Genomic DNA, 13,900 nt, shown 5'->3' with positions numbered 1-13,900 from the left:
AATGTTTTTGTAATCAACACTCCAGATACCCCACCTGTGACATGTATTTGTTACATTCCTGCACTGCAGGGTGTGGAGAAAACCTGCTCTTTTATCCTCCAGGAGCCTCTGCTTAGTTGGAGAGGAAACCACATGAAACACCCAGAGGTTATGAAGCCATGTGTGGTGCCCCCTATGAGGACAAGGTTAGAGACTGTTGAGAGAGGAGGAAGATCAGTAGATAGCAAACCTCAGCCTCCAGGCTCCTCCCAGGCCCTGGGCTCCCCAGGGAGGACTCTTCATCCTAGGCTCCCAGCAAGGATGATTCTGTCCCTCCCCCCTCACGTCATTGCAGCTGTAGTTATGTGGAAGGCACGGAGACCCCTGCCCAGATGTGTGAGCAGGTGATGAGATGAACTAACAGGCTGAGTGTTAACGTGTGGAGAGTCCCAACTTGGATCTTCTCAGGTCTCCGTGTCCCCTCATCTCTCATCTCTCTGTCTCTTCAAACATCGTGGACAGGATTTGCACCAGTTGTTATTTGTTTCTCAGTTTTGTGGCTTATATGTTGGTGGGTTCCTTAGATCAGTGGCTCCCTCAAGGATTGGAGGCAGGGGTGATGGTGGTGGTTGGTTGTCTCGTCAGAATGTGAACTTCCCATGGATAGGGCTGTGTCTCTCCCCTTGGTAACTTTCCTACCTCTGGTTTGTCTACCCTTCAAAGTCCATTGCAGGGTTTAGTAGGGCTGCAGAGAGTGGCCCTCAGGGACCAGTTTTACCCAAACAGGGTGGATACTGGGATGCTCCTAAGAAGTGCTCATGGGCTTCCAGAGGCGCTGGCCTTTCTGCCCATGTCATCTTCCCTTTTTCCAGAACCTCCAGTTCTTGCCCCCCGGTCCCTGCCTACTTCTCTGGTATCCTCTCAAACTGCCTGCTCTAAAGAGATGTTCCAGCTTCCTTTTCCAGAGTGCCCCCAGTTTCTCTTACTTATACTCTCCCTGCCTAGGCTCTTCAGCAGCCTCTTCACCAAGGTCCTTTTTCTAAAACAGTTGCTTTCTCAGAAGCTCTCTGGCTGCAGGTGTTTGGATTGACTTTCTGTAGGATCCGTTCATGTTCCTTTTCTGATCTGCAATAATTCGTTTACCCACGGTTAGTCCATTTGTTCTGTGTCTGCTCTGTTCTCTTGCCATTCCTTTGTCACTTCTGTACGTCCTGGTTTAGCTTTTCTCAACTCTGGGAGCCCTTTCTGCTAGTCTTCAGCCAGTTCTGTTTAATCTTCATAGGACTTAGAATCTTCAGCGGAGCCCTGCTGAGCACTTTTGGTGCATTTCTGGGGGACAAAGCCTCAGACACTGGCAACCTTGAGGACCAGGGGTCTGTGGTTTGTGAGGCCTCCGGAGATGGGTGAGAGGAGGGAACCTAGAGAATCATGGGCAGTGGAGAAGCAGTGAGGGGAGATTGAACAGGAGACTCCCCGGGAGTGGAGCTGGGCCTGGCAAGCCTGGCGGGAAGAACTGAAGTTCGTGCTCCCACATACATGCATCTGTGTGCCTTAGGGTCCAGCCGTTCAGGGATGGTGGGTGTTTTGGGAATGTCTGCTAATTTCTCTCAGGTGTCTTTGGTGATGCTCTGAGTCACCAAATTTGGCTGACTTCTTTGTTTCAGTGTTTGCTGGAAGGGAAATAGCATATTGAGTAGTCATGTGTCAGGAGTGGAGGTCTTCGATGAGAAAGGCCCTGGAAGCTGGGGTAGCAGGAGACAGGGGCCCAGTGGTCAGCTTATATACCCAGACTGTCACTTCACTCCTCCAGATGTTTAGTACAGTAGCTGATTAAAGACATTTTTTAAAAAATTGGGCCTTGCCTTCTTCCCCACCTGAACTCTAGTCTTCAGGTGATATTTTGGGAAGGAGCATGTGTCCTTTAACTTCCAATGAGAAACAACCTAACAATCTAGTATAGTGTATAAAAACATGGATTTGGGAGTCAGATGTATTTGGTTCAGATTTCTAGCTTTGCTACTTATCAGCTGGGCTTGACCTTGTTGATTGACTTGACCTTTCTGAGCCTCAAGTTTCCTCAACTATAACGATATGTGTATAGGGGAAGGTGGGTGTTGAAAATATCTACCTCAGGGCTGATGGACTGATCAAAACAATGTTTGTAAAGCTTTACCACAGTGCCTGGCAAACACTGAATAAATGGCTGTGGTAGTGGTTATATTTATTTTGTGACTTATTCAGAAACTTGATTTCAGTGATTCCTTTCCTCTCAAGAGCATAAGGAAGAATAAGGAAATTATGCTGGAGAAACTCATATTGAGATGGGGACAGACAGAAGAGCCTTGGTATCTAAATCCACCCTAGAGGGAGGGAAACAGGGAAGAGTCTGATGCCTTCTACTTGGTCAGCCAGACTTTACCGCTCTCATCGGCCCAGGGCCGGCGTGAGAAGCTGTCAGGTTTGAGGTCTCCTTACGCTGTGTGAGGGGTGAGGGCAGCTGGGTGAGTTCCCGTTACACCTGGAGAAGCTGTTGCCAACCTCATACCATGAAGCACCACAGCAGTCAAATCAGGCCCGCTTGTTTCCGTTTTATTGCATGCCCTTCCATGTATTTAAGTTTCATATGTATTAAGATTATTTTAGGACAGGGGGGCATTCCGAAGAGAATTCAGAAAAATATAAGACTGGAGTCTCAATAGCTACCATCTGTGGAGCCCCTGGAGCATTTGTTTCAGGCCCAGTGCTAGTCTCTACCCATGTGCTCTCAGTTCATCGGGGGCGTCAAGCAGGCAGTGTTACAGGTCTGCAGAGGAGAAGCACCTGACAAGCTCCGGTGTTCACAGTAGGCTTCTTGCAAGAAGTCACATAGTCTAAGGTGATATCTGCAAGATAACCAGGGGTTGGGGAGGAGTAAAAGGCATGTTTCTTCTCTGGCTTCTCTCTTCCAGTCCCAAAGCAAACACTCTGTTCCTCCATGTTTAAGGGTTTTAAGAATCACTCGTAGGAAAGAGCCAGACAGTGGACCCCCAAAAGAAGAAAACCCTTTGGTTAGCTACAGAAACATTTGAAAATCATTTTGATTGTCAGCCCAGGTTTGTCCTGGAGTGCAGATGGATTGGACTTGCTCAGTTGTAACCCTTTTCCTGACTGCTTCCGCAAAAGACTTCATTCTGGCCTCTGGAATTTCACCCTGCCACCCTACTTGGAAGAGATGCTGGATCCAGTTACTTAGACATCAGCCCGAGATGTACTACTCTGGCTGCCTGGAATTCTCAGCCTCTTCCACACTGATATTCCGCTGATCTCTTAGGTTCTTCCCCCACTCCCAGCCACTCCCCTCCTCCCCACTATGAGCCACGCCTCTCTGCAGCGCCCCTCTAGCCACTCATATCCTCTTGGGTCTGACCCTGGTCTCCAGCCCCATGGATGAAGAAGACCTCTCTCTAGCTGGTGCCAAGCCGTCTCTGGGCTTCAGGCCATTCTGTAGTCACTTTGCAGCCACCTCTCCACTTCTGGTTTCTTTTGCTCTGTGCCTTGGAAGCCTTCTGGCCCCAGAAAATGTTGCTGTGTTTTATTCAGTTTGCTTAAAACTTACTTGGTCATTGAGGTCAATCCTGCCCTTCAGGGAAGCTCTGCTTCTTATCTCTGTATCCAAGCTCTTGAATGTATAGTGTATGGTGCAATATAGGGTAGTGGTTGAAAATGAGGACTTTGCATATTTGGCTTTGAATCCTAGATCTGTCATCCTATGTGACCTTGGGCAAATGACAAACTACCTGAAATTCAACTTCATATGTATGAGGATAACATTATCTACCTTGTCAGGGTTACGTGAAATAAGGTATATAAAGAAAGGCTCAGCAGGGTGACTGTTCCATAGCAGAGGCTCGATTGTCATTGGCTTCTAATGGCCCCAGCCTTGTCTCTTTTAAAGCCTTTACTTCTCTTCCATGTAGCTTTCTGACAAAGGTCCTGCGTCTACTCCCAGAGCAAGTCTAGTTGTCAGGTCGTGAGCAGAGCAGAGATAGGAGCATAAATTTCGTGCTCCTGTTACCATTCCCTACCCCTTCTCGGTGACCTCCAACTCACAAGGACTCTAATCTACTATGCTGCCATCGCTGAGGAATGATCTAAAATTTATTTTTTATAATATTAAAAATACCTGAAACACTGTCAGTGAAAATAGAAGACCTCAGACCTGCTGTCACCAAGGGAATAAGAAGCACTGGAAGTGTGAGTTGGTGGCACAACAGGTGTGAAGGAGGCACAGCAGGCAGGGACACAGGAGACAAGGAGATGGGCACAGAGGCCACCACGCTAGTCGAGAGGCAGCAGGGCCACAGGCTTGTGAAGTTTCCCTCCAAGTTTTTGAATAGTGAGCTTTTGACTGTGAGCAAAACCCCACCCATTTTACAGTCAGTATAGTCATTGTTCTTACAAGGGTTTACGTGATGATTTGACAAGAATGGAGAATCGGATGTGACTTCTGGGTTTGAATCCCTATTGGCTGCTTCCTAACTATAACCTGTTAACCTAGGTTAAGTCTGTGCCTCCGCCACTTCAGCTATGAGGGGTGGAAAATAGCGCATGGCTTGCAATATTGTTATGAGCGTTTGTGATGATGTTTTTAAAACACTCAATTCAGTATGGGCACTCAGGAAACGGTTTATTATGAAGACCCAGTGTCTAGTTAGTGCTTGGAGAGCTGGGCTTTTTTGATCCTACTCTGACTCTCAAGATAATGACACTTGAAGTGGAATCACAGAAGAGATGACTTGGGGTGGGGAAGCAAAATGGAAGAGATCACCAGGTTGTGGAAGAGACTGAAAGTCTGAAAGGCAGATATGGGGAAAAAGGTGGTCTTGCTAGGATGGGGTCTTAAGGAGCAGAAACAGAGACCTAGGCTCTGGGTTACCATCTGATCCCCAGAATGAAGGAAATAGGGCAGGAGGGTGTCTGGGGGGGACATGGTGTGTCTAAGTGGAAAGGACACAAGGTTCAGGGGCCATGAACCCCTATGTGAATCTTAGATGTCCGTTTTTCAGGCTGAGTGACTTTGGGCACATTTGTCTCCATGCTTCAGTCCCCTCATCTTTAAAAGTGGTCAGTACTATCACCGCCTCCCTTACAGGGCTGATGGGACAACATACGTGAAAATGCTGTCTAAATTGAGCGCTATATAATACTTGTTGGGTGGTGGTTTAGGAGAGCTTTCCCAGAGTGGATGGGTCATAGAATTGCAGGAGTTCACAGATAAGAGCCTCCCACATTTCCAGCAGGAAACAGTAAAGCAGCATTTCCCACCAAAACACTGTCTTTCACTGTGCCAATATTTGGTCAGGATTTTGTTTTGGTTTAAGAAGGAAAAGCAGTGTGCTGAGAAAGGGCATAAGTTTTGGAGTCCCATGGATTAGGTTTGAATCTTGTTTTCACCATTCCCAATGCTGAGATGGTCAGATTACTTACAGTCTCTGAACTTTGCTTTCTTAACAGGCCCCTTCGAGTGGCTATTGGGAATGAATGAGACAGCTCAAGTGAAACATCTCAGTGCCTAGTGCCTCCCTAGTAAGTGCCCAATAAATATTAGTTCCCTTTCTTTCATTTCTTTTCCCTTTAGGAAGCAGCTAGTTTACCCAGCTTAAAAGGGACTCAGTTGTCCACGCCTTGGTGTGAACAAGTAATATTGGAATTCCCTTCTTGTCTAGGGTGAGATCGGTTGTCCTAAGGAGTGTGAGTGTGAGTGAGGAAGAATCATGGGAGAAGGTGGCAGGACTCTACTTTGTTGGAGCTGGAGTAGGGGTCCTTTGGTCATCTAGTTGGTGTGGGGGTGAGTGAAGAACGCGTGATGTCGAGAGGTGAGTTTGAAGAAAGAAGGTGGGTGCCGAGTGCTAGAGGGAAAAGCCAGTCGAGGGGTTGTGTGGAGTGGAGGACAGGACAGTGAGCTATGGATGAGATCAGAGTCCTGCCAGGGGAACCTTAGGAATTGTGACTACAAATCAAAGTTGTGAGAGAAGTCCTGCATTCAGCCAGCTGTCATCTTAATACCTCAGAGTTGTGGTCCTCCCAGAAAGGAAGAATATAAAAAGAAAGCAGAAATCTTCAAGATGGAAAGACTTTTTAAGTGTTTTCAGAGTCAAGGAAATGCACAACCTAATCAAGGTACCTGACAGCCTAGGTGGGGTTCAAGATGTCTGAGAAAATGCAGTTGGGTATTGAAGCGCATCAAACTCAGGGATGTGAGCTGGGTGAACACCTTCTTAGGTAATGGAGACCCCATGATAGAGATTTCAGAGACAACAAATAGGAATTTATGAGTCCCTTCTTAGAATCCAGTCAGTAGCCCAATCAGTGTTTCTGGTTGTTTTACCATCTCAACCATCTGAGAAGGCAACCTCCAAAATGTATGTGCAGCATCAATTGTTTCCTTGATAGGTAAGCATCTTTTAACTCTGGAGAACTTAGAATGAAGGATAGGCATGTTTAAGAACATGGAACCTGCAGCACTACTATATTTGCTCGAAGGGAATCTATGCAGTTTGTTTTTAAATCCTTAACATATGGAGGAGAATTTGCCTTTTAGTTTGATAGGTTTACCTTGTAATACCAACTAAAGAGTGTTGAATAATTTATTTAGACTTGAATTTTAAGTCGAAATCTCACCAAGTCTCTATATTGTTTTGGAACATTTAAAATGATTTGAGATTTGCTGTATTTATGAACGTAATCTATTGGCGATATAATAATTAAGTACTTGGGAAAGTTTGTTTTAGTCAGATAAATGAAGTACTTAAGAAATAAAATATATTAACCTCACATTACTCCTTTGTTTTATAAACAAAATAATAAGGTTTGTAAGCTGAACTTAACAGCTTAGACAAGAACTAGGATTTTGAATATGTAACTTCGAAAACTGAATATAATTCTTAAAACCAAAGTAATTTCTGGATAGTTATTTCTACACACAAAAGTATCCCTCATGGATATCAAACACGTCCCAGGGAAACTCTGCACATAGTATTACCACAGACCCAGTCACTCAGCCTCTCTAGGTACCAGTCGCTCTCCCGGCACTGGCAGCAGTTAAGATGGCCACCGTGGGTCAAATCATAGCTACAGACATGGTTTTTAAAACTTTTTTAAATTGGTTGGCAACATTTATGATAAACTTTAATTTAAAAACAAAAGCTTGGGGCTTCCCTGGTGGTGCAGTGGTTAAGAATCGGCCTGCCAGTGCAGGGGACACGGGTTCAAGCCCTGGCCCGGGAAGATCCCACATGTCGCGGAGCAACTAAGCCCGTGTGCCACAACTACTGAGCCTGCGCTCTAGAGCCCGCGAGCCACAACTCCTGAGCCCACGTGCCACAACTACTGAAGCCCGCGCGCCTAGAGCCCGTGCTCCGTAACAAGAGAAGTCACCGCAATGAGAAGCCCGCGCACCGAAACGAAGAGTAGCCCCCGCTCGCCGCAACTAGAGAAAGCCCTCACGCAGCAACGAAGACCCAACGCAGCCAAAAAAAATCAAATAAAAACAAAAGTTTTTGGCTTCTCTGGAAAATTAGAAGATCTGGCAACAGTAAGATCCCATTTCCCATAGGGCAGCAGTTGGCCAGAGCTGAGTAGCTGCCACCACTTTGGGCATGTCCTTCCCATTTGCCACAGTCACCACTCTTCATTTTGGTACCTAATACCTGGCTTATCTCACCTCTGTGACCTGTCTGGCCCACGTTTTTGCACGTGACCCCTGAACTAGAGGTTTTCTGAGGTTCCTAACAGCAGATTGATAGCTGGGGGAAGGGCTCAGGAAAAGTGCAGTCCCTGCCCTCCTCTCTATTCTCATCATCCCCTCTGTCCAGGCTGTCTTTTCCCAGCCACCTGGCCCCAGGGCTGGTTTCAGCCCTTAGAGGAAATACGCAAGATGTTCCCAGGCTCAGACTTCTCTGTGTTTGCTGCTGTTGTCTATAACCACACTGGTTCCAGAGATTCTCTTGCCCAGACACTTTGCCTGGGCTCTGACCTTATGTCTCAGTTCCTGTGAACTTTCTGCTTCCCTTCGTAATTTGACCACAGCCTCACTCTGGTGTGTGAGGGCCCCCAGGCTCTGCTTTATGAAGCTCCCGTACCTGATTATACCTGGTCTGTCAGGCTTGGTTTTGAATCTTCTGACTCAGACTCCCAAATCCCAGCCGCATCTCCACCATCACTGCTCACTCTCTGGGCAGTGTGGTTACTCAGCTGAGGGATGGAAGATTGTTGAAGGTTCAGGAGACATGGGAGGTGAGGTTGGAAGTGTTTGCATTTTCAAGAGAAGCATGGAGGCAGAAGCCAATCACAGTTTAAGGAGGCAACCAGTAGAAGGCTTTTTAGGTGAGGGAGGCAACTGAGCATAGTTGTAGGCAGAGGAGAAGGCAGCAGGAGAGAGAATTCAAGTGTGAGAATAAGGTCTCAGAAGAGGCACAGGGTGATAGGATAGGAAATAGCAATAGTTGGTGACTCCCAGGGAGATTCTGAAGCTCAGAAACATCTTAACACCTCAAGAGATGTAGGAGTGGGCACTGTTGGAAGTCTGTAATCCCCTAGAGTGGGGGTTAAGTAAATGATTCTGGAGGTTTGGAGAGTAGAAAGAGGGTACGGCCATGATGTTGGGGCCACAGCCTGGGGCAGGAGAAATTTCCAGCAGTGCAGCCAACAGCCTCTCACAGTATCTGTAGACACAGTAGAAACATCTGAACCAAATGGTCATGAAGCTTGGTGAAAACCAGACCCAGTGAGAGTTGCTTAATGGATCCACGTCAGCCTATACTAGAGGAAAGTCTCCAGTAGTATGTTTTAGGGCTCAGTCTGGGCCTGTGTCTTGTCTGACATTTTTATTGACAACTGACTGAGGCAGCAGGCTCATCAAGTTTGCAGGTGATAGAGGTGGGAGGGGCAGCTAATACTTTGCATGAAAGAGTCAGGATTCAGAACGATTTCAACAGGCTGGAACACTGGGCTGGAACCAACAAGATTAAATTTAACAGGGATAAATGTAGAGTCCTGCACTTAGGTTAAAACAAAATCAATGACATAAATACTGGGTGGGGGGGCGGGCCAAGCTTGACAGCGGTTCATGAAGAAGAGACCTGGGGGTTTAGTTGACTGCAAGCTCAATATGAGTCAACTGTGTGATGCGACTGCTAAAACCTCTAATACAATCACAAATTGCATTAACCGAAAAGGAGCAGCCAGATCAAGGGAGGTACTTACCCCACTCCCACTGCTTTCTGAGATTGTCAGGCCACCTCTGGAATACTGGGTCCATTCTGAGGTCCATTTTTTTAAGGAGGTCAGTGACAAATGAGAAAATATTTTGGACAAGCAGCCAGCATGGCATTAGGCCGGAATACTGCCAGAAACTTTCCAGAAATTCTATGGTGCTGAGGTTCTGGGATGAAGGGCAGGAGTGACCCCAGGCAAAGACCTGTTGTTGTATCTGGAGCACTCTTCTGGTACTTGGGAGAAAATAGGGGGACCTACTTCTCCTCACTTCCTGTGGGTACCCAGAGGCATTGGCCTGTGAATTTCATCCCAGGATTTCCTGAAGTTGGGCGATTAGGGGTTACTGAGAAGGGGTCTAGGATGGGGATCAGTGTGGGAGTGGGTAGAAAAATGGGGCAGTGTGGTAGGAAGGAATCTGCAAATTTGGACCTCAAGCACCACCTCCCCAGCACCCTCCCCCAGGACACGTAGTCCCCACTTCGGTCACAGCGTGGCGCTCTCACTCCATGTGGGGATCCTGAGTCAACAGCAGGAGCCCAGTGGACGGCCAGGCCGCGGCTGCACTTCTCACACTCCCCACTGCAGGGAGCCCACGGGGCCACTCGGCTTAGGTGCGGCTGGCCTGGGACTCCTGGGTGGCAAGAAGACTCGCAGCACAAACACACATGGAATTCAGGTGTGTCTCCTATTACAGCCAAGCATTCCTGCCTGAGCTGCTGTGCACGTGGCCTCGTCTGCCCTGGCATGGAGCCCAGGGTGCAGAGGGCTGCTCCTATGGCAGGAGGGTTCCCTGGCACCGAGAGCTCCATTTCTGTGGGGTCATGGACCAACCCGAATACCAGAGGAGCTTGTAGAAAGTGCAGATTTGTGGCTCCACCACCAGTCATTTAGTAGTTCTGGATGGAGCTCAGGAATCTTTTTTAACCAGCTCCCCAGGTGATTCTGATGTCCATGGCCTTCTGACCACATTTTGAGAAACTGACCTAGGACATACAAGACTACCTAGTATGCGTCAGTTCTGTTTCTCAGAGCACACAAGAAGGACAGTGTGGCGATCAAGAGTACACAGGCTTGCTCTCCAGGTAACTGTAGCCAGGATGTTCGGAGGAGGAGGGTGGGTCTGGAGATGGGGACACAATATTTAAGCCCAAGATGGATGTTTTGAGACTTGGGGAGGTTGGATGTACTGAGGGCCATAAAGGAATCGGGGTGCTGGCACCAGGGATGGGGATACTGGTGGGGTGATGGGGGTATGTTGGTGTATTGGAGTGCTGAGTGTAATGTGTTGTTGAAGGGAATAGGGGCAGAGTGTACTGGGAGGGGAAGGAGCTGAGAGGATGGGTTGGAGTACACTGGCGTTTTCTTGAGGGGCCGGAGGTGAAGGTTTGTTATATCATGATGGGGCCGTGAAGATGAAGTGGTGGAGACTGCGATGCTCAGTGAAGGCCCACGGGGGCAGCCATGCTTTGTATTTTGTGGCGAGACATTGAGCCCATGCTTCTGACTATTCTCTTTTTTGGTGTAAGAGGGGAGGGGGGATGCTCCTTAAGCTTCTGGGGGAACTTTCCTGGTCCCAGAGGGTATAGGTGAAGAGTGTGTGTGTGTGTGTGTGTGTGTGTGTGTGTGTGTGTGTGTGTGAGAGAGAGAGAGAGTGTGTGTGAATGAGGAGCTGTTGTCATCAGCTCATGAGCATGAGCATGTGGATGTCTGCTAACTGAAAATACCTTCCAGAAACTCTGAAGATCTTCCCGGAGGAACATTCTAGAAAGAATCCTCAAATTTCAAATCCTTGAACGCTGGAATTGGAAGAGAACTTAGGTGCCATCTGATGCAGTCTCCTTCAGTTTGGTTCTGGGGAGGACCTTGTGAGGACACCCTGCTTTCTAAGCCTTTGGGGATCCCAGAGCCTGGTGTGGGAGACAAGACTCATACATTACCTAGGGAAAAGGGAGACTCAGTAGAGTCAGGTAGGGGTTTATGGGTTCTGCCAGTAAACACCTAGGAGGTCAGAGGTAGGTGAGCACCTACAGAAGGCTCCCTAGAGCAGGGCAGCTGGAGCTGTACCTTAAAATGGGTAGAATTTATTTTTAGTTACTTTTGTTCTGACTATGATTTTATGAAAATGAAGGAAACAAAAAACACTGGAATGAGAGGGTGAGGCGTCTTCGTCTGTCTGCAGGGGAGCAAAGATATAGAGGCCTGAATCCATCTGAGGTTTGGAGGACAGTAGAGAGACCAGCTTGGTTAGAGGGCTGGGACCACTGTCGGGGTAGAGTAAGTGAGAAGGACAGAGGGGTGTGGCTGTGGCGGGAGGGGCGAGGTGGAAGACAGGGGAAAGAAGCTCAGGGTTGGGCTCACAGTAGGGACGGTGAGGGTTGAGGCTTGAGCAGATGAGAGCACCCAGGAGACAGGAGAGAAGAGGGTTCCAGGGACAGGTGTGAACATACGTCCAGAGAAGCACTTCCCAAGTAAGCAGGAGTGGAACCCAGAGAGTGGAGGTCATTGAGATGGAGAGAACACAGGAGGGGCAGTCACAAGCTCGAACTCTGAAGAGTTGTTTGGTATAGGAGGCGGGGGTGAGGACCCAGTGAAGGTCATTAGAGTTGGTGATTAAGAGGTCAGCAGAATGGTAGGGGTTAAAGAGTGAGTTGGTGGAGAAGAAATGAGGCAGCAAGTGTAGACCATTGTAGGTTATCCTTTGAGAAACACAGAGGGCTGGAGATGGGTTGTAGTTTGAAAAAGAAGCCGCAGCAAAGCTTTGTTAGCCTGGGGGAGAGGAGCAAATCTGTGGACAGAGGACAGGGGAGAAGGAGCTGCTGGAGAGGAAGAGATTGAGCAGACACTGGGAAGAGCCAAGTTATAGACGGGAAAGGAAGGGAAGGGAGCCAGGGCCTAGAAGAGATCAAAGCCGCAGATGAGAAGAAAGGGGTGAAGTCATAGAGCTCTGGTTGGACCCAGACTTTGACCTCCTAAAGTAGGCTCCTTCAAGTAAGGGTGGCCAGGGTGGGGCTGGGCTGGAGGGATACAGAGGAAGGGGTGGAATCAAAGGAGTGGTCTGGACATCTGACATATTGCCCAGCAGACCTGGGAGGCAGAAGATCCGGGCTTGGTTTTCTCTTGGGTCAGGTCTGACGCTCTGCTTCTGGGAGCAGGATGGAGCAAGCAAGCCATGGTGCGACCAGATTACAACAGTCTCAGGAGCCTAGAGGCCAGAACACTACGAAGGCAGGGAGGGGCCTTGCTGGGGAAGAGAGGAACAGCTGCCAGAGCAGGCCTGGGAAGGCTTGATTGAACAGTGCAGTGTAGAGGAGCCAAGAGCCTGAGTTCAACTGTGAGGGATTATCACTGTTACTCTTTTTAAGTATCTGAGGTAAGATTTGAGTGGAGAGAAGAACATAAGGAGATGCAGAAAGGGAGCATTGCTTTGTGCCAAACACTGTTCTAGATTAACTGGTTTGATCCTCACAGGACCGTCCATGAATTAGGTAGGTGCTATTATTATTATTTTACATATGAGATCAAGGTTCAGAGAGGGGAAGTAACTTAGCTGAGGTCACACAGCCAGTTGGTGTCAGAGTTTAGTATTTGAAGGTTTTTTCTGTTTCCAAAGCGTATGCTTTCTGCTATGCCTTTTTATCAATACTTACTAGGTAAGTGACCTTGAAAAAATTACTTAATTTCTTCCTCACTTTCCTCATCTGAAAAGTGGGGTTAATAGTAATGCTAGCTCATAGATTTTTGTGAGGATTAAATAAATATATGTAAAGGACTTAAAACCGTGTCTAGTACATAGAAAGTTCTACTTAGGGGATGCTGCCATTATTATTATTATTATTATTATTATTATTATTATTATTTCTCATTGATCCTCATAGCCTCCAGCCAGAAGCTAAGGACTTTGAGGAAGTTGAAAGAAGGTCTTGGAACATACTGGTGATTTAGAGACAATCAAGTAGTTGAGACGAAGGTGAGAGAACAGTATACAACCAGTGGTTCTCAACCAGGGACATTTTTGTTGATGTGGCCGGCAGGAGCTACTGGTTTTTGGTGGGCAGGAGCCAGGAGTGATAACAGTGGTCAGTCATGTCCCAGTTGAGAATATGCAGGAGAAACTCAGCTAGAAAGGATGCTTGGGATTTAACTCCTCAGAAGAGTAGCAATCCCAGAGATTGGAGCAGCTTGAGCAAGTGTCGGGAGGAGCTTGAACACCTGTCTGGCTGGGAAGAATTATACTCTGTTGGAAGCAAGTGTTCCTGGAGGATACTAAGGGCAGGCTTAGGGCTGCAGAGGAGGCTGGGAGCCCATCCCAGAAGATCAGACTGAGGGCTCTGGACACTGAGCAGAGAAATGGAGACCTGTGGGGTTCTGGATGAGGGCATGGCATATTTAGGAAGACCATTCGTGCAGTCAGGGAAGACATTGGGTTGGGGGGGGAGAATCTGGACCAAACCCTGGAGGAGAGGCACATGAGTTGGACTGGGTTTGGGGTTAAAATTGCAGATAAGTGGCAATACTAAGAGACATTTGAAGGGAAACTCCCAGTGTGAAGATTCATGAATGGAGAGTGGGCTGGGCCTGATCTAGCAGGCACATGACCTGAGAGGAAATTCTGGGAGACATGGGCTGGTTTGGGACTCAAGGTGATCACAGTGAATTTGATGTCGTG

Source organism: Balaenoptera ricei, chromosome 16, assembly GCF_028023285.1.
Source record: "Balaenoptera ricei isolate mBalRic1 chromosome 16, mBalRic1.hap2, whole genome shotgun sequence".
NCBI lineage: Eukaryota > Metazoa > Chordata > Mammalia > Artiodactyla > Balaenopteridae > Balaenoptera > Balaenoptera ricei.
Note: the sequence above shows the minus strand (reverse complement) of the source record.